Here is a 22256-nt window from a genome sequence, read left to right as displayed (position 1 = left end):
TCAACCCATTATTCACCCTTTTACACCCTTCCTACTGGGATTTTCCGAAAACAAAAGAATACTTGTTTCTTTATTTTTAAAGGAGATTCTAAATACCAATTTTTACATCTATGAACTTTAAAAGTTTTGAGATATAGATACACTCATTTTAAAAAATCACCCCCTTTTCACCCCCCCACATTAATTGGATTTTCCAAAAACACAAAAATACGTGTTTCTTTATTTTTAAAGGAGATCGCAAACACCAATTTTCAGGTCTGTAATATCTTCAGTTTCTGAGATATAAGTAGTCTCATTAAAGGCATTCAACCACTTTTTCACCCCTTTTCACTCCTCCTATTGCGATTTTCCGAAAACAAAAAAATACATGTTTCTTTATTTTTAATGACGATTCTAAATACCAGTTTTTACATCTGCAAACTTTAAAAGTTTGGAGATATAGATTCACTCATTTTAAAATTTCACCCTCTTTTCACCCTCTCATTAATTGGATTTTCCAAAAACAAAAAATACGTGTTTCTTTATTTTTAAAAGAGATCAAAAGTACCAATTTTCAGGTCTGTAATATCTTCAGTTTCTGAGGTATAAGTACCGGTATCCTGATTAAAGGCATTCAACCTTTTTTCCCCCATTTTCACCCTTTTTCACCCCTCCTATTTGGATTTTCTGAAAACAAAAAAATATGTGTTTCCTTATTTTTAAAGAAGATTCTAAATACCAATTTTTACATCTGTAAACTTTTAAAGTTTTGAGATATTGATACACTCATTTTAAAATTTCACCCCCCTTTTCACCCCCTTAGCGAAGGAATATCCAAGAAACCTCTCTTAGCGAGCACCTACATCTTAATATGAATATATGCCCAAAATTTCATTTCTTTATGTCCAGTAGTTTTGGCTCGGCGATGATGAATCAGTCAGTCAGTCAGGACAAGTTACTTTATATATATATAGACTAGCAAGATACCCGTGCTTCGCTACGGTATTATATTGAAATTTATAATTGAATTCTTATTGTTTTAGATATATAATCTGCCGAAATTCGCGATCTGACTCGTTTTTTGCGAGAATCCACCAAAATTCCCGATCTGACTCGTTTTCTATTAGATTACGGCACGTTTCCTCCCATTTTTCAATCTTCCTTTCCAGCAATCGATTTCATACTTCCCGGGCTAGGCTCAGGTATTCCTCCTGGTCAGTTGGGTCCGTAAATCTTTGCCATCTCTTACTATAATCGTTTTTAATATGGATAAAATCCTTCAGAAGATACGGCGTGGTGACATATTGGGTGCCTTGGCGGCACTGAACCCGCGACTGGACTTCATTCTTAGTCATTACCCATCCAGGAGCCGTTTCTAGCGCGGTCCGCACATTTGACGACGGTTCGGTACATTCTTCTTCTTCTTCTACCTCTTCTTCTTCTTCTTCTTCTTCTTCTTCTTCTTATTATTATTATTATTATTATTATTATTATGTGTTGCTGGAATGAATGATGACAGGGAAAACGGGAGTATCCGGAGAAAAACCTGTCCCGCCTCCGTTTTGTCCAGCACGAATGTCACATGGAGTGACCGGGATTTGAACCACGGAACCCAGCTGTGAGAGGCCGGCGCGCTGCCGCCTGAGCAACGGAGGATCCTTGTAAGTACATTAAGGACAGTAAAATCAATTGGTCTCACCTCCTTTTACACCCCACCGCCGTTAAGTTTATTTACAGCCAATCCCCCCCCCAACAAAAAAAATTAAAAGAAGGCGTGTTTCTTTAAGTTTAAAGGAGATTCCAAACACCAATGTTCACGTCTATTACCTCCAGTTTTGAGATATATGTATCCCCATAAAAATAATTCACTTTTTTCACTTCATTTCACACTGCTCCCCCCTCCCCCTAAGTGAATTTTCCCGCAAAAAATACTTGTTTGTTTAATAGTAAAGGACCTTCTAAATACCAATTATCGCGACTTTAACTTCTTCAGTTATTGATTTATGTGTCCACATGAAAGGAATTCAACTCCTTTACACTCCCGCCCCCAAAAATGGTTTCCCACCAAAACACGTTTTTCCTTGTTTTTAAAGGAGATCCAAATACGAATTTTCACGTCTGTAACAACTTTAGTTTTTTTAGATGTATGTATTCTCATACAATTAAGTCAATTAATTTTTCAATTCTTTCAGCCCCCCCCCCACTTCATTGGATTTTCCGAGAACACGTGTTTCTTTACTTTTAAAGCAGATTGCAAATATCAAATTTCACGTCTGTAACATCTTCATTTTTGAGATATCAGTAGCCTAATTAAAAGGATTCAACACCATTTTCAGTCACTTTTACCCCCCCTCCACCCAAGTGGTATTTCCGAAAACTAAAAATACACGTTTCTTTATGTTTAATAGAGATAAAAAATACCATTTTTCACTTCTGTAACATGTTAAGTTTTTTTTAGATTTACCGTAAAAGTTCTCATTTAAAAATTTCACCCCTTTTGAGTTCCCCTTAAGTGGAGTTTCCAAAAACAAATCACCTATGTTTCTTTACATTTACAGGAGATTCCAAACACCCACTTTTTACGTCTGTAACATTTTAAGTTTCCAAGATATTCTGTAGATATAGTCTTTCAAAAAATTCACCCCAATTTGTCACTCCTACTTAACCGCCATTAATTGGATTTTTCAAAAGCTAAAAAAATACGTGTTTCTTTATTTTTAAAGGAGATCCCTTATACAAATTTTCAGTTCTGTAATATCTTCCGTTTCTGAGATATATGTATCCCCACTAGAAGCATTCAACCCATTTTTCACCCTTTTACACCCCTCCTATTGGGATTTACAGGAAACAAAAAAATACGCGTTTCTTTATTTTTAGAGGAGATTCTAACTACCAATTGTTACATCTGTAAATTTTAAAGTTTTAAGATGTAGACACACTCATTTCAAAAAATCAACCCCCTTTTCACCCCCCAATATTTGGATTTTCCAAAAACGAAAAAAATATGTGTTCCTTTACTTTTAAAGTAGATCCCAAATACCAATTTTCAGGTCTGTAATATCTTCAGGTTCTGAAATATAAGTAGCGTCATTAAAGGCATTCAACACATAATTCACCCTTTTACAGCCTTCCTATTGGGATTTTCCGAAAACAAAAAAATACGTGTTTCTTTATTTTTAAAGGAGATTATAAATACCAATTTTCACATCTGTAAACTTTTAAAATTTTCATATGTAGATACACTCATTTTAAAAATTCACACCCCTTTTCACCCCCCCCCCCCCCAATTACTTGGATTTTCCAAAAACGAAAAATACCTGTTTCTTTATTATTTTTAAGTAGATCTCAAATACCAATTTTCAGGTCTGTAATATCTTCAGGTTCTGAAATATAATTAGCCTCATTAAAGGTATTTAACATATTTTCACCCTTTTCCACCCTTCCTATTGGGATTTTCCGAAAACAAAAATATACGTGTTTCTTTATTTTTAAAGGAGATTCTAAGCACGAATTTTTACATTTATAAACTTTAAAAGTTTCGTGATATGTATAGATACTCTAATTTTAGAAATCACCCACTTCTCACCCCCCATAAATTGGATTTTCCAAAAACAAAAAATACGTGGTTCTTTATTATTGAAGGAGATACAAAACACCAATTTTCAGGTCTGTGATATCTTCAGTTTCTGAGATATAAGTATCCTCATTAAATGCATTCAACCCCTTTTCACCCCTTTCCTCCTTTCCTATTAGGATTTTCCGAAAACAAAAAAATAAGTGTTTCTTTATTTTTAATGAAGATTCTAAATACCAATTTTTACATCTGTAAACTTTCAACGTTTTGAGATATAGATACACTGATTTTAAAAATTCACCCCCCTTTTCACCCTCCCATTTACTGGATTTACCAAAAATAAAAAATACGTGTTTCTTTATTTTTAAAAGAGATCAAAAGTACCAATTTTCAGGTCTGTAAAACCTTTAGTTTCTGAGACATAAGTACCGGTATCCTGATTAAAGGCATTCAACCCCTTTTCACCCTTTTTCGCCCCTCCTATTGGGATTTTCTGAAAACAAAAAAATACGTGTTTCCTTATTTTTAATGAAGAGTCTAAATACCAATTTTTACATTTGTAAACTGTAAAAGTTATGAGATATAGATACACTCATTTTAAAATTTCACCCCCCTTTTCACCCCCTTAGCCACGGAATATCCAAAAATCCTCTCTTAGCGAGCACCTACATCTTAATATGAATGTATATCCAAAATTTCATTTCATTATGTCCAGTAGTTTTGGCTCGGCGATGATGAATCAGTCAGTCAGTCAGGACAAGCTATTTTATATATATAGACTAGCAAGATACCCGTGCTTCGCTACGGTATTATACTGAAATTTATAATTGAATGCTTATTGTTTTAGATATATAATCCGCCGAAATTCGCGATCTGACTCGTTTTCTGCGAGAATCCACCAAAATTCCCGATCTGACTGGTTTTCTATTATATTACGGCACGTTTCCTCCCATTTTTAAATCTTCCTTTCCAGCAATCGTTTTCGTACTTCCCGGGTTAGGCTCAGGTATTCCTCCCGGTCAGTTGGGCCCGTAAATCTTTGCCATCTTTTCATATAATCATTTTTAATATGGATAAAATCCTTCAGGAGATCCGGCGTGGTGTCATATTGGGTGCCTTGGCGGCACTGAACCCGCGGCCGGACTGCATTCTTAGTCATTACCCGTCCAGGAGCCGTTTCCAGCGCGGTCCGCACATTTGACGACGGTCCGGATTATTATTATTATTATTATTATTATTATTACTATTATGTGTTGCTGGAATGGCTGATGACAGGAAAAACCTGAGTATCCGGAGAAAAACCTGTCCCGCCACCGTTTTGTCCAGCACGAATGTCACATGGAGTGACCGGGATTTGAACCACGGAACCCAGCTGTGAGAGGCCGGCGCGCTGCCGCCTGAGCAACGGAGGGTCCTTATAAGTACATTAATAACAGCTAAAATCAATTGGTCTCACCTCCTTCTACACCCCACCGCCGTTAAGTTTATTTACCGCCACCCCCCCCCCCCCCAAATTAAAAGAATGCTTGTTTCTTTATGTTTAAGGGAGATTCCAAACACCAATGTTCACGTCTATTACCTTCAGTTTTGAGATATAAGTATCCCAATAAAAATAATTTACTTTCTGCACTTCATATCACAATACTCCCCCCCCCCCAAGTGAATTTTCCCGCAAAAAATACTTGTTTCTTTAATAGGAAAGGATCTTCTTAAATACCAATTATCACCACTCTAACCTCTTCAGTTTTTGATTTATGTGTCCTCATGAAAGGAATTCAACTCCTTTACACTCCCGCCCTCCAAGATGGTTTCCCCACCAAAACGCGCTTTTCTTTGTTCTTAATGGAGATCCAAATACGAATTTTCACGTCTGTAACAACTTTAGTTTTTATTAGATGTATGTATTCTCATACAATTAAGCCAATTAATTTTTCAATTCTCCCCCCCCCCCCCGCCCCTTCATTGGATTTTCCGAGAATACGTGTATCTTTACTTTTAAAGCAGATTGCAAATATCAAATTTCACGTCTGTAACGTCTTCATTTTTGTGATATCAGTAGCCTAATTAAAAGAATTCAACACCATTTTCAGTCACTTTTACCACCCCCCTCCACCCAAGTGGTATTTCCGAAAACTAAAAACACACGTTTCTTTATGTTTAATAGAGATAAAAAATACCTTCACTTCTGTAACATGTTAAGTTTTTTAGATATACTGTAAAAATTCTCATTTTAAAATTTCACCCATTTTGAGTTCCCCTTACGTGGAGTTTCCATAAACAAATAACCCATGTTTATTTACATTTACAGGAGATTCCAAACACCCACTTTTTACGTCTGCAACATTTTACGTTTCCAAGATATTCTGTAGATATAGTCTTTCAAAAAATTCACCCCAATTTGTCACTCCTGTTTAACCGCCATTAATTGGATTTTCCAAAAACAAAAAAATACGTGTTTCTTTATTTTTAAAGGAGATCCCATATACACATTTTCAGTTCTGTAATATCTTTCGTTTCTGAGATATATGTATCCCCATTAAAGGCATTCAACCCATTTTTCACCCCTTTTAAACCCCTCCTATTAGGATTTACAGGAAATAAAAAAGTACGTGTTCCTTTATTTTTAGAGGAGATTCTAACTACCAATTTTTACATCTGTAAATTTTAAAGTTTTAAGATGTAGACGCACTCATTTTAAAAAATTCACCCCCCCTTTTCACCCCCCAATATTTGGATTGTCCAAAAACGAAAAAAATACGTGTTTCTTTACTTTTAAAGTAGATCCAAAATACCAATTTTCAGGTCTGTAATATCTTCAGGTTCTGAAATATAAGTAGCCTCATTAAATGCATTCAACCCATTTTTCACCCTTTTACACCCTTCCTATGGGGATTTTCCGAAAACAAAAGAATACGTGTTTCTTTATTTTTAAAGGAGATTCTAATTACCAATTTTTACATCTATAAACTTTAAAAGTTTTGAGATATAGATACACTCATTTAAAAAAATCACCCCCTTTTCACCCCCCCATAATTGGATTTTCCACAAACAAAAAAATACGTGTGTCTTTATTTTTAAAGAAGATCCCAAACACCAATTTTCAGGTCTGTAATATCTTCAGGTTCTGAAATATAAGTAGCCTCATTAAAGGCATTCAACCAATTTTTCACTCCTTTTCACGATTCCTATTGTGATTTTCCGAAAACAAAAAATGCGTGTTTCTTTATTTTTAATGAATATTCTAAATACCAATTTTTACAGCTAAACCTTTAAAAGTTTTGAGATATAGATACACTCGTTTTAAAATATTACCCCCCTTTTCACCCCCCCCCTTAATTGGGTTTTCCAGAAACCAAAAAATAGGTGCTACTTTATTTTTAAAGGAGATCCCAAACACCAATTTTCAGGTCTGTAATATCTTCAGTTTCTGAGATATAAGTATCCTCATTAAAGGCATTCAACCCATTTTCACCCCTTTTCACTCCTCCTATAGCGATTTTCCGAAAACAAAAAAATACGTGTTTCTTTATTTTTAATGAAGATTCTAAATACCAATTTTTACATCAGCAAACTTTAAAAGTTTCGAGATATAGATTCACTCGTTTTAAACATTCACCCCCTTTTCACCCTGCCATTAATTGGATTTTCCAAAAACAAAAAAATACGTGTTTCTTTATTTTTAAAAGAGATCAAAAGTACCAATTTTGAGGTCTGTAATATCTTCGGTTTCTGATATATAAGTACCGGTATCCTGATTAAAGGCATTCAACCCATTTTCCCCCATTTTCACCCTTTTTCACCCCTCCTATTGGGATTTTCTGAAAAAGAAAAAATACGTGTTTCCTTATTTTTAAAGAAGATTCTAAATACCAATTTTCACATCTATATGAGATATAGATACACTCATTTTAAAATTTTACCCCCCTTTTCACCCCCTTACCGTAGGAATATCCAAAAATCCTCTCTTAGCGAGCACCTACATCATAATGTGAATATATCCCCAAAATTTCATTTCTTTATGTCCAGTAGTTTTGGCTCGGCGATGATGAATCAGTCAGTCAGTCAGGACAAGCTATTTTATATATATAGATTAAGCCGAACTCCATCGACAAACTTTCGGAAATTGTTCAGGGAAACCTTCTGTGTATATTGGTTCAAGGGGCCCGTGGTCTCCGATGGCTCGTTATAGAGTAGAACCGGTAATAATATTATGATTTATTCGGTTTTATTACCGCAGACAACCTTATTTCTTTGAAAATACCTTCACAACAGAGAAAAGGTCTGCAATATTAAATAATCAAAACGTAGAACACAGAACCCAGAGTAGCAAAGCCTGGAATATGTAATAACCAAAACGTACAACACGAAACACAGAGTAATGCGATAACCCTCTGTCGAAACACGTACACTTTTATCACAGCGTATTCAATATGTTCTGTCAGTGTACGGTTTTAAAGGTAACAGTTCCATATCGTTGGCTTCCAGCACGTTAAAGAACTCCTGCGGGACATAATTCCCACACCCCGCCGTCTGTCAAGAATTAGCACTTAGGACGGACGTAAACAGATATTATATTATTATTATTATTATTATTATTATTATTATTATTATTATTGTCCGCCCCTGTGGTTTAGTGGTTAGTGTGATTAGCTGCCACCCCCGGAGGCCCGCGTTCCATTCCCGGCTCTGCCACGAAATTTGAAAAGTGGTACGAGGGCTGGAACGGGGTCCACTCAGCCTCGGGAGGTCAACTGAGTAGAGATGGATTCGATTCCCACCTCAGCCATCTTGGAAATGGTTTTCCGTGGTTTCCCACTTCTCCTCCAGGCAAATGCCGGGATGGTACCTAACTTAAGGCCATGGCCACTTCCTTCCCTCTTCCTTGTCTATCCCTTCCAATCATCTCATCCCCCACCAAGACCCCTGTTCAGCATAGCAGGTGAGGCCGCCTGGGCGAGGTACTGGTCATCCTCCCCAGTTGTATCCCCGACCCAATGTCGCACGCTCCAGGACACTGCCCTTGAAGCGGTAAAGGTGGGATCCCTCGCTAAGTCCGAGGGAAAAGCCAACCCTGGAGGGTAAGCAGATTAAGAATTTTATTATTATTATTATTATTATTATTATTATTATTATTATTATTATTATTATTATTACTTTCAGTGCAATACAGATACAAAGCTAACTGATCTGATGACATGGCCACGAGGTTATCAGGTTTGTTTACATTATGATTGATTTATATTGCATGTTTTCAAGTGGAAGAGATGTTATTATCTATTGGTTATTTTGTATATTCAGTAATGTTACAATTACTTCTATTAGCGATTTGGTTATTTCAGCACGAAGGGGCGTATGTTTGGAAGCCGAAACTCCGATTGCAAAACAAAAACAAACAAAAAATATTTGAAGAAGAAGTTTCGGAGTAAGACAAAACGTAGCGGAGGATAATACTCTTTAGCCATCGGAGCCATGCTGACAGCTCGTGTTCAATGTTTACTAATCATTTCTGTTTCTGCCATATTCGTCCTGGCTGAGGTCCAATTGAAGCATGCCTCGAGATGCATCGAGAGTAGTGACGTCAGTCTCGAGTATCTCGAACGAGAGTTTTGCCCATCGCTCTCGACACGTCGCGTCGTTGTTTACCCACCATTGCACCACTTTCGATACATGCGCGGTAGCAGTCCACAAGTCGCGCCCTTTCAGAGACGCTGATACCAAGGCGCCGTGTCATCACAATTTGCCATCTATCCAACGTGGAGAGATCAGCCGCTTTTCCCATTCTGAGACCGGATACACTACTAACAAGCCTGTAACCGGGAGAGTTGGCCGTGCGGTTAGGGGCGCGCAGCTGTGAGCTTGCATCCGGGAGACAGTGGGTTCGAATCCCACTGTCGGCAGCCCTGAAGATCGTTTTCCGTGGTTTCCCATTTTCACACCAGGCAAATGCTGAGGCTGTGCCTTAATTAATGCACGGCCGCTTCCTTCTCATTCCTAGGCTTTTCCTATCCCATCGTCGCCATAAGACCTATCTGTGTCGATGCGACCTAAAGGAAATAGCAAAAAAAAAAAAAAAAAGCCTGTAAACGTGTCCTTTACCATACTACCAGCATGTCACGTGTTACTCTCCCCGCTCCAGGCATGCTAAATGTTCCCGGGGCGGAGTGGTCAAAATGCAAATGGCTCATGGGTGTATTTACAAACAGAAATGTCCGTGGACCCATCAAACATCATTGAATATGGTGTATTGGCAATAAATTTTCTCAGTGATGAAACCGATTTAGAACACTTAGTTCTGAGCATGCGAATCTTTCAAGTTTCCTACCCTTGCCTAAACTACATAAAATTAACGCCTAATGTGTGGATTGCTGCAGACACTGTCAAACGTGACTATTTTGGGCCAGATTTGAAACACAGCACTAAGAAAGCTTACGTTACACTTTTATATTCAACTTTTTTTTTAAATTGTGATATATTATTTAGGAATATAGGTCTTTACGGAAAAATGATAATATGCAGTAAGCATAGTGCAGTACTATTAATATGTTAGACACTTACATATTCATTATTATAACACTGCAAGTTCGAAATGTAACCTGATGATTCATGTGGTGATGATAAATGTCTTATGGAACTTATTCTTATGCAGCGTTTCCCCACACATGTGAATTTGTCCCTGTTTTACGGCCGTATGCCCTTCCTGACGCCAACCCTATATGTAGGGATGTAATTATTACTGCGTGTTTCTGTAGCGATTGGTAGTGTGGTGTGTTGTCTAAATATAAAGACGAGAGTGTTGGGACAAACACAAACAACCAGTCCCAGAGGCAAAACAATTAACCAGACGGTATTAAAATCCCCGTCCCGGCCGAGAATCAAATCCGGCACACCCTAAAGCGAAGGCCTGAACGCTAACCATTCAGGCGAAGTGTCGGAAATATATATCTTATGAAACTATTCAATAATATTAACAATTAATAGTATGTTCACAAAACTGCACCTTTAGTAAATTACTACACATGTAAAACGCTTATTTAATTAGTGCTCTTGAATAATGAAATATTTTAACTGAATTTTCTGGAGCAATATCTCTCTTGTCATCCGTTAAAATCCGCTGCAATGCGGAAAAATTGCGCTCTACGTCACACGTGGTAAGAGCTGTGAACTTCATGTATGATAAAGCAAAGGGACTCTGGATGTCTATAGAAAATTGGGAAAACAGCCTTATTGGTCTTGGTTTGCATCTACGGGTGGCAATTCTTGCAAAGCCAAACGTACAGTTTGTAAGAGAGTATTTTCTATTGCTTACGGAGAAGCGACGTACAACAACCATTCATAATTTCCTGTTTTTAAGGTGCTCATCGGGGATTTGGTTGTCAGATATGCTTGATATCGCGACGATTGGACAGAGGCAGGGGCGATAGTTAGGCATGTACCGTATTATCCTTGTAAAAACCTAACGACCCTAATTATTTTACTGAAGCGGATTGACACGTGGTGCGCTCATTCCATGCACACGAGCTAGAACTCAACTTCCGTGATGTGCTACCAATGGCACTGTATGTGTCCCTGAAATAATTAATTTCTGTTAGTGAACTACAACTTTTTGTTATCCATTCCAAGAATTTTCGACAGCAGTAAACAACGACCCTCCTTCGACGGCTATAACCTGATCAGTTTCCTTTCCCATTCTACTGGTAAACACAACATGACGGAAAATCTTGTTCACTTCTTCCCAGCAATGTAAACCTCAACAAGCTATAATTGTACATTAATTCATTTTGATACTCAGGCAGAAATGCGTTCCAATGCCTAATTTTACACATAATTATTCACTATCTAATAACTGACTAGCGCAACTGACATTTAATAATAATAATAATAATAATAATAATAATAATAATAATAATAATAAAGTAATAAAATAAGGATCCGGTACACAAGATAGTAGATCCAGTTCGGATCTAAGAAATTGTTTAACACAAAGGGCGAATTCTGCCATGTCCAGAAAAGGAACTTAGATGCGAAAATTATGAATTTTCTCAATTTGTAAGTAATTATTAAATGCAAATATTTGCCAAGCGCTACGACTCTCTTGCCATGGTAGCCATGTTTATGGCATCATAGTTCATCCCTTCAACCTGTGGAAGATCAGCCATAATTAAATTTTGCCGCCACGAGCCAACATCTGACATTTAAATGTAGGTACATAAAAGCACTAACTAAGCACCCCATGGTTTACAGCAGAAAATGATCACTTCACAGCACATAATACATCCTGGTGATATAAATTCACCATATAAATCACAATGAACCATTAAAATAATGTAATTTAATAACAAAGGAAGAAACCATCAGAGATCGCTTCGATACCGCTTGAGCGCTCGAGCATTATGGAGCAATTTACGGTTCCTAATTTACGAAAGCGGGCGCATATTTAGGAATCAGAAACACATGTACGAACGATATGAAACGATATGTGACACAGATATGAGAATAAATCCTTCTTTATTACTTGCCAGGGACCCACCGACCCACCCTAAAAAGTGTTATTACCCTCAGAAAACGGAGGCTACATTACATTGCAAGTTCACACAGTAGCAAGAATAGGAAGTAGTGTGCTCAAATGGTACTCACAGAAGGTTATTTACGTATCCATTGCACGTACTGCCGGCGTCGTCTACGAAGCCAGCCAGCATTAATTTGAAACCACTCGAGGTTAGTTTCACTTTGAAATGCAATTAAACACCTAAAACGCACATAACTCCACCTTGAATGTACGAATCATTCCTTAATTAGTTAACTACATAATGCTACACAATGTGCATATACGAGCTATTAATTAAATAAATATGATAGCTTGAACTGACAGTAATGGCACAACTATCACAACCACGTAGTAATTGCTGCAGGTAACTGCTCCTCCACCTTCGATCTACACATGTCAGTACCAACCTAACGAACGTAACCACTTAGCGATTGCCTTCAACCCCTAACGCCAATACTTACCTGTTTATTGACGAAGAAAGTGAATCATATTATTACATTTGTACTTTAAAATTTCACAATGTTTATTCGTCATGGTTATGCATTTTTTACAATGATCCATTACGAGCCACGCATATGTGTATATTTAGATGAACCCAAGCTCATAAGGACCGCGGGTGTTACGCCTTGGCGGCCCTTACTTACGTCACATTCTCGCAGGCGTACTACATGTGCTGTCCGACTCGTTGGCTGAATGGTCAGCGTACTGGCCCTCGGTTCAGAGGGTCTCGGGTTCGATTCCCGGCCGGGTCGGGGATTTTAAACTTCATTGGTTAATTCCAATGGCCCGGGGGCTGGGTGTTTGTGCTGTTCCCAACATCCCTGCAACTCACACACCACACATAACACTGTCCACCACCACAATAACACGCAGTTACCCTACACATGGCAAATGCCGCCCACCCTCATCGGAGGGTCTGCCTTACAAGGGCTGCACCCGGCTAGAAATAGCCACACGAAATTATTATTACTACATGTGCTGTTTATAGAAGTGCATGGGGTGGTGTGACGTCATACTTATGACGACACGATTTTTTTCTTGTCCACGGTGAAATGTTAAATAAATTAGACGTCCATGCGCAGTAGCGAAAATTCGGACTTAGTTTTCGGATATTAATGCCCTGTCTCTCTCTCTCTCTAACACCCTATGACATCAGGTATGACGTCATCAAACTTCGTCACCAAGTAAACATGGTCGCCATGTGCTCTACCAGTCCTATATAGTGTACTCTTTAGTGTTCTTTATGTCATATAATAGTTCAAAAACCTAGTATTTTCGCACCTCTACTCCTTCCTTGTACCCTGATGAACATATCTAATAGCATTTCACAGCGCCTACGAATGAACTGACGATGGTCGGCTTGCTCCATCCACTTTCTGTACGTTCCATTAGAACAATCATCATTATTTAAATAGGTCACTTGCACGACTCACCCTTGCTCTGAGCGTTAACAAGGTATAATGCCACTCCCGGCATTACGTCATTCTCGTACTGTCGAGTCACAATATTGGCAGTCCTGTATATTAGGAAGTGGATAATAGATGTCACCATCTACCGTACTTGATTTTCCTAACAACATTATTTTCGATTACACTAGATAATTTAGCTTTATATTCATTCGTATCTTGCCAATAGAAGCTAGTGGCTTAATGCGTGTCGTTATAGCTCTTGCAGTCGAATGTCATCAACGGTGTCGAACACCACCACATCAGTGGTGTCGACCACTTGGCCTGTAGTGTACTTTTCAACAGACTATGCAGATACAGGGATGTACTCTTAGCATTTGCCCACCCACTCACCGTAGCGGGGAATACTTAATTCGCTAACTCTTAAGCCCCGTTTAAGGTACGCTTGTCTTAGCTTCTTAACTCGTACCGCTAACGACCTGACCCGAATACACTGGGGCGTCGGTCTTTTGCCTCACAAAACGTATCTAACACATGATGCGGATTTGTCATGTACAAACACTTTTACATCCCAAAAACTTCAGCCAGGCCCGAACCCACTATCCTGGAGCCCCGATTGTACCACTGAGAAGACACTCCCAGGGTTATTGGTATAAAAACTATGTAGAAAGTACCATTGTTCTTCCTGCACTCTCTCACATCTTTCTTTTTATTCTTAATAGTGATCAACGTCGTTCTTACACGCACAGATTTTAGGCTACGCTGGGATGGATAAGGACTATTATTGGGAAGGGAATGGGCATTTGTCTGACATGACAAACAGAAAACACGGAAAACCATCTTCGGCTATATCGCAGGTGAGGAGCGGACACTTCATTTCCGAATGTAAGCTTTAGGCTACAGGGACCATGCCGTGCAGACAACTCGCTCAGTCTCTCTCTCATACAATTTAATTTATTTTTTTATTTCTTCGTTTTAAAAATTCTCTCGCTATTTAGCTTAACCTCGCACCGACACAGATAGGTCTTATGGCGACGATGGGATAGGAAAGGTCTAGGAAGTGGAAGGAAGTGGCCGTGGCCTTAATTAAGGTACAGCCCCGGCATTTGCCTGGTGTGAAAATGGGAAACCACGGAAAACCATCTTCAGGGCTGCCGACAGTGGGGCTCGAACCCACTATCTGCCGATTACTGGATACTGGCCGCACTTAAGCGACTGCAGCTATCGAGCTCGGTGTTTTAAAAAAGTTGCCAGACCGGTGATGTCATGCGTCGAGAATTACGACAGATATAATTTAGTGTCATCGTTATTTGTATTTTGGTGTTCGCCATAGGAAACAGCTCATCAAGTACACAATGAAAATTAAAGAGCCTGCCCGAGATTCAAGATACGTAAATCAGTGAATATCTCCATTATCACAACTCGTGCGGTAAACATTTATGAGATTTAAAAGACCGATAAATATATGTGCTCTAAGTTTTGTAATGTGTGAGTTTTAGATAGAACTATATTTGCGAAGATATTTGGTAGTTTGTGAAATATCTCTGGTATAATCTTTGCATAGCAAAAACGCATGCAAAATACAGATAAGAATTTATATTCCATTTACATTGACCACTAAGTCGAATTTATATTGAAAGTAGAACTTTATTATACTGGACTCAACTTCTACAAACCATAAAAACATAGGCTACCATTACAAACCTTTTTCAGTGCATATTGTCCGACTCGTTGGCTGAACGGTCAGCGTACTGGCCTTCGGTTCAAGGGGTCCCGGGTTCGATTCCCGGCCGGGTCGAGGATTTTAACCTTAATTGGTTAATTCCAAAGGCACGGGGGCTGGGTGTATGTGTTATCTTCATCATCATTTCACCCTCATCACGACACGCAGGTCGCCTACGGGAGTCAAATAGAAAGACCTGCACCTGGCGAGCCGAATCCGTCCTGGGATATCCCGGCACTAAAAGCCATACGACATTTCATTTTTTCAGTGCATATTAAACAGTTGCATAGACGCTTACCAGGAGGCTAACGTAGGTCCCGAGGGGGCTGCACTGTGCAATGCGGACGAGTCAAGATCGACTATAATTTATCTCAGACCGTAGTGTCAAAACCAAAATGGTGGAGTCATAGGGCAGCAGCTGCCGACTGTTTAAGGTTAGGGTGTCATCTAAATAGCTTCATTTTGACGCGAAACATTTCCTCCAGGAAATTCAAAATTAGTGTTAAGAAACATGAACTGTATACGAAATAATTGAAATAACGCACAGTAAACATTAAAGAATAAACATGAAGGTTACTAAAGAATGAATTAGGTTAATTCATTATAACATCGTTTAACGTATAAATAACATCACACTGACATAACGAAATATGTACCGTAAGTGAATAAATAAATACCAATTGCAACTGATAAATAGTCTGTAACAAACAGCTTTGCCTAAATTAGCCGTTACAAATATTTTAAGACAGAATCAAATACAATAATATAGTAAATAAAATGAAAAAAAATAGTACAGGAGCACATCTCTATCCACTATTCAGAGATCAAATTCAGAAATTGGATGGATTTTATTTTCCTGATTATTACTACATCCACTATCAAGAACCTAGATATCTTTCAATATTCACTTGACACACCAAATTTTGCAGTTTACCCCACCTCTTTTGTTTTATTTAAGATCCTCTTTTCCATCGTACTGCTGTATATATTAAACTCCTTTTATACCTTTTTGTACTTCTTAATAAAACACCTTCATAATGGAAACTTTGTTCTGAAGTCATCAAAAGTAGATATAAAATCTTGTTCACAGCTCTTTGCAAAGTTTCGCTCGTCTCCGTAGAATACTCACCACTTTCGGAAGTCTCAGTCTCATTTATGGAAGAGACAGTATGGAAGCTGCTGAGGTATGAGTGATGACTAATGATATTCAGAGCATGACTAATGCGTCTGGGTGCTGCTCATGGGACCGGTCGTGCTGCAGTAACATTTCCAGGCTCAGTGAGGAGAGCGGTGGCCATTTTTTACAACAGTATATGGGGAAAATATTCTACACGAATTTACCCTTCAAAGGGTCACTTGGAAGGCTGTTACGAAAATACGATAGAAATAATTCGCAGCTCTGTGAAGAATAGAAATAGCTTCATTTCTATAGATGATACGAGTGATCAAGAGGGACGTTATATTGCAAATGTTGTTACAGGTACTTTGGAAGTGGATAAACCTCCTAAAATACTTCTTCTTACAATATAAGTACTTGAGAGGATGGACCATTAATCCATCTGCAAACTGTTTGATAAAAATATGTTTATTTTATGGCCACAGGACATAAAACATGGCAGTGTCTTACTGTTCTTGTCCGATGACGTGTCGTGTATGGTGAAGGCGGGTACAGCGATCAAATCATTTTACTCAGAAAAGGTTCATGTAACATGCCTGGCCCACGTCCTTCATAGAATGTGTAAACTAACGCGTGCAAAATTTCCAAAAGTTAACAAATTCGTGTAAAATATGGTAAAAGTGTCTTTTGAAATCTCCTCCCAGGATAAAGACTTTTCGCGAAAGTGCACCGGACATATCATTGCCTCCACAGCCTATATTAACAGGATAGAGTACTTGGATCAATGCATGTACATAATTTTCTGACAATTTTGATGTAGTGAAATCAGTGATTGGCATTTCGGACAAGGAGAGTACTGCAGCAATAGCAATTTGTCAGGACTTCCTGATTGATTCTGGCTTGAAAGGAAGTTTGATATACATAAATAGCAAATTTTCTTTTCTGACAACTAGCGTGACTAGAAACAAGATGCACTCAGTTCTCGAGAAGATACAAAGTGTCCGATAGCATTTGGAATATTGTGCAGGAAAATAATTGTCAAGATATGTGCGAGAAAATGACACATGTGCTGAAAAAGAATTATGGTTGAGGTACAATGTGTAAAATCGACACCGAGCAAGTTGTTGTGAGGTTTGGGTCATGTAGCTGTCAGCTTGCATTCGGGAAGTAGTGGGTTCAGACCCCACTGTCGGCAGCCCTGAAGATGGGTTTCAGTGGTTTCCAATTTTCACACCAGGCAAATGCTAGCGCTTTACCTCAATTAAGGCCATGGTCGCTCCCTTCCCACTACTAGCCCTTTCCTATCCCACCGTCGCCAGAATACCTATCTGAGTCGGTGCGACAGAAAACAGACTGCAAATGGTAAAATCGATAAATCCTGTGAGATGAAAATGTCGACTTTGGTGTACTTGCAGAAGGCTTTTCGCCAGGATTTCAATTATGCATCCTTGACATCAGTTGAAGTACTGTAGAAAGAAGTTTTTCAGTGTACAGAATTGTTCTTGAGGACAACCGGCAACTCTTCAAGTTCGAAACACTTCGGATAGCTATGGTTCTTAACTGCAATGCTGATTGAGGTATGTCTACGGTTTTTATTTAAAGTGTCTGGCCCCATGGCTAAATGGCTAGCGTGCTGACCTTTAGTCGCAGGGGTCCCGGGTTCGAATCTGGGCAGGGTCGGGAATTGTAACCATAATTGGTTAATTCCGCTGGCACGGGGACTGGGTATACATGTCGTCCTCATCATCATTTCATTTCCATCACGATGCGCAGGTCGTCTACGGACGTCAAATCCAAAGACCTACATCAGGCAAGCCGAACTTGTCCTCTGACACTCCCGGCACTAAAAGCCGTAAGCTCACCGAACTCGGTAGCTGCACTCATTTAAGTGTGGCCAGTATCCAGCATTCATGAGATATTGGGTTCGAACCCCACTGTCGGCAGACCTGAAAATGGTTTTCCATGGTTTCCCATTTTCACACAGACAAATGCTGGAGATGCACCTTAATTAAGGCCATGACCGATTCCTTTCCACTCCCAGCCCTTTACTGTCCCATCGTCGACAAAAGACCTATCAGTGTCGGTGCGACGTAAAGCGAATTGTAAAATTAAAAAAACATATGCCCTTTCATTTCACTTCATTTAAGTCAACGTTTTTACATTTTTATGTATTTTCATTTTCATAAATTTAAGGTAGTTTTATAGGTCATTTTTCAGTATTTTAGGTGGTATTTTAATAAATTTAAGGTCATTTTATAGGCCATTTTTCAGTCATCAACTTCCGAGCGCAACTTACAATAAAACTGCCCGTACAAATGTGAGTAATATTCGCAGTCTAAGGGGAAGATTCAACTTACACAAGCATGAACGCTGCTATGGCTTGATCTAAACGTCAATTAACCTCCGAGGTTTATCTTCCATCCTCTGTGACCCTTTGACCTACATAAGTGAATGACTTTTCTCGTTCTGTATCTAAATAGCAGACGTTTTAATTGAGATTCCTTGGAGACAGTGTGATTACCATGCTCTTGGACTTCCAAGTGTTTACTTCCGTCCCATATGTTCCCACTACGGAGGTCACTTTTGAGAAAATTACCTCTCCTAAATATCACCATATTTTAGAGATTTATGAGAAATATTTCATGAACGTGGATCGAAAATCAATAAAATGATATAAAATGTCCCCTTGGTGTAAACTCCATCCTCATGAGACACGCAGTTCTTGTGTGCAACCCGTTAAACTCATTAACGCTGTCGTCTTATCTGTCTATTGACTTTGCTGGCGCTGATCGAAACTGAAAGTGTGTTGGCGGGCACGTGTACAATGGGGGATAAGATGGACAAAGAGTTAGCCTGGACGTGACCTGCATAGCTCCAACTGTTCAGTGCCATTTCTAGAAAGTCCATGAGATCACCTCGCAACACACTTCCAGGTATCTCACTCTCTAATAAACTCATTCGGTTCAATCTTTCCATCTGTCTCCTCCGTTTAGAGTTATAAGAAGTAGTTATTTGATTGCATTTCCCTTCAGTTGAATTTGCTATTATGATGATTTCTTCAACGCCCGTTCTAACTTGGACGTCTTTGACTAGCGCTGGGATTTGTAATGTTGACCCTCGGGAGTTCATTAACATGCCGAAAGCCAACGACATGGAGTGTAAGCATTGGAACATACTCAAAAGCCACAGACTCATCCGGGATCGAATCCACTATCTGGCGAACAGCAGGCCAGCGACTAATTCAATACTCCACCGAGGCCGGCCGTTGATCGTCTAGAGTCAGCGAAATTCGTAACTCTTCATTACTTCACGATTTTGCTCATACTCATGCCCATTATTTGCCTTAAACATGTAGGCTATGAGGGAAAATTAGTAACTTACGGATGTGTTAGTGAGTTCAGGGGCTTATTTTTCAATCAGTAAATAGAACATGTATATGAAAGAGCGACGGCTTTACTGTTGCCCATAAAATACGCATTGTCAACAGCAAAGGGTTCAACATCTTCCTGTCTTCATCCGAATGTTAGACACTGTAACTGAATGGCATAATAGTCACTGGACCGAGCTCTATAGCTGCAGGCGCTTAAGTGCGGCCAGTATCCAGTAATCGGGAGATAGTGGGTTCGAACCCTACTGTCGGCAGCCCTGAAGATGGTTTCCCATTTTCACACCAGGCAAATACTGGGGCTGTACCTTAATTAAGGCCACGGTCGCTTTCTTCCCATTCCTAGGCCTTTCCTATCCCATCGCCGCCATAAGCCGTATCTGTGTCGGTGCGACGTAAAACAAATAGCAAAAAACAATAGTCACTGACTTCTCACTAAGGCAGCGGCGGATTGATTCTGGCCAACACATGTGGGATTTTTGAAATGATAAGTCATGTGGTTACGATTCCACGAAAAACTGGAGAATTCTCTGGATTGCTGGGAAAACTAATCAGTCATAATTAAATCAGCCGAAGGTCAAAATACGACTAAGAACCACAGAAAAACAGCGAACTGTCAGATTTTTTTAGTCACACTGTGAAAAGAGCTGGCCTGTAAGTAGTGATCCTACAGGGCTCGAGGGACCATGGGAGAGATAAGTGGATCCAATTAAACAAACAGCTAGCTAACGCTCCTGTGCATGGAAATGGCTGGAGATAGAGATTTGTAGCACAAAATAACGGCAGACTCTACAAATTAGTCGACAGCGTCACAATACTCGAATCGAGTGATCGACAAAGAAGAAAGGGAAGAAATAAATGAAAAAGATCGAACGGGGCTGTGTCGGGGTCACGGCCACAAGACTTGTCGTAGTATTCGTACCGTGTCATAGGTATCGTCGACATAAATTATCTAGCCAATATGGGTTTACAATATAATAATAATATTGTTATTGTTTTCACGTCCCACTAACTACTTGTGACGGTTTTCGGAGACGCCGCGGTGCCGGAATTTTGTCCCGCAGGAGTTCTTTTACGTGCCAGTAAATCTACCGACACGAGGTTGACGTATTGGTGCACCTTCAAATACCACCGGACTGAACCAGGATCGAACATGAGAAGCTGGTGTCAGAAGCCCAGCGCCTTACTGCCTGAGCTACTCAGCCCGGCAGTTTGAAATGTTATTGGTGACATGTTATTTCTTAATTCTAATTCGATGTACAAAGGATCTGTACTACAAGAAGTTACGGGAAAATTTAAATCTATATTTGTACCACGCAATCGTGGGAGCTCGGAAGGGCGCACCCGGCCTCTTCGCCTTCCCTAGGGTGATTAGCATCCACATCGATGAGTTCTAAATCATTTTCCACCATTGGGGAAGTAGATATGCTCAGCTGGAGCTCCAGTAGTGCAGATCTCGCCTCAAGACACCCAGACACCTTAACTCTGACAGGCTCCCGATAAGAATTTTAACGATCGGCATTGGTGTTTTCAGACTTTTTGGAATTTTGACAAACCGCTCTATCCTCTCACATGCCTGTTTGAACATTTTGAAGCCATTTATTTCCATACGTCCCTGCATTTGAGAAATATTTTTCACCTCTTCGCTTTACAATTTTCTGAGTAGTTCTCTATTTGATTTTCACCATAAACTTGTAGAACACACTGAACTTAATCAAGTGACACCTCACACGATATGCTACCACATTGAGTCCAGAGAGATACACTAAAATTATTTTTATCATTATTGTTATTATTATTCTTAATCATTTTAACCATCCAGGGTCGGTTTTCCCCTCGGACTCAGCGAGGGATCCCACCTCTACCGCCTCAAGGGCAGTGTCCTGGAGCGTGAGATATTTGATCGGGGATACAACTGGACAAGACGACCAGTACCTCGCCCAGGCGGCCTCACCTGCTATACTGAACAGGGGCCTTGTAGAGGGATGGGGAGATTGGATGGGACTGGCAAGGAAGAGGGAATGAACCGGCCGTGGCCTTAAGTTAGGTACCATCCCCTTATTTGCCTGGAGGAGAAGTGGGAAACCACGGAAAACCACTTCCAGGATGGCTGAGGTGGGAATCGAACCCACCACTGCTCAGTTGACCCTCGAGGCTGAGTGGACCCCGTTCCAGCCCTCGTACCACTTTTCAAATTTCGTGGCAGAATCGAACTCGGGCCTCCGGGGGTGGCAGCTAATCACACTAACCACTACACCACAGAGGCGGACATTGTTATTATTTATTTATTTATTTATTTATTTATTTATTTATTTATTTATTTATTTATTTATTTATTTATTTATTTATTTATTTATTTATTTATTTATTTATTTATTTATTTAATCCGTTTGTCTTCCAGAGTTGGTTTTCCCCCTGATTCACCAAGGGATCCCACCTCTACCACCTCAAGGGCAGTGTCCTGGAGCGTGAGATATTTGATCGGGGATACAACTGGACAAGACGACCAGTACCTCGCCCAGGCGGC

This window comes from Anabrus simplex, chromosome 1 (genome assembly GCF_040414725.1).
Source record: "Anabrus simplex isolate iqAnaSimp1 chromosome 1, ASM4041472v1, whole genome shotgun sequence".
Lineage (NCBI taxonomy): Eukaryota > Metazoa > Arthropoda > Insecta > Orthoptera > Tettigoniidae > Anabrus > Anabrus simplex.
This window is presented reverse-complemented; position numbering follows the sequence as displayed.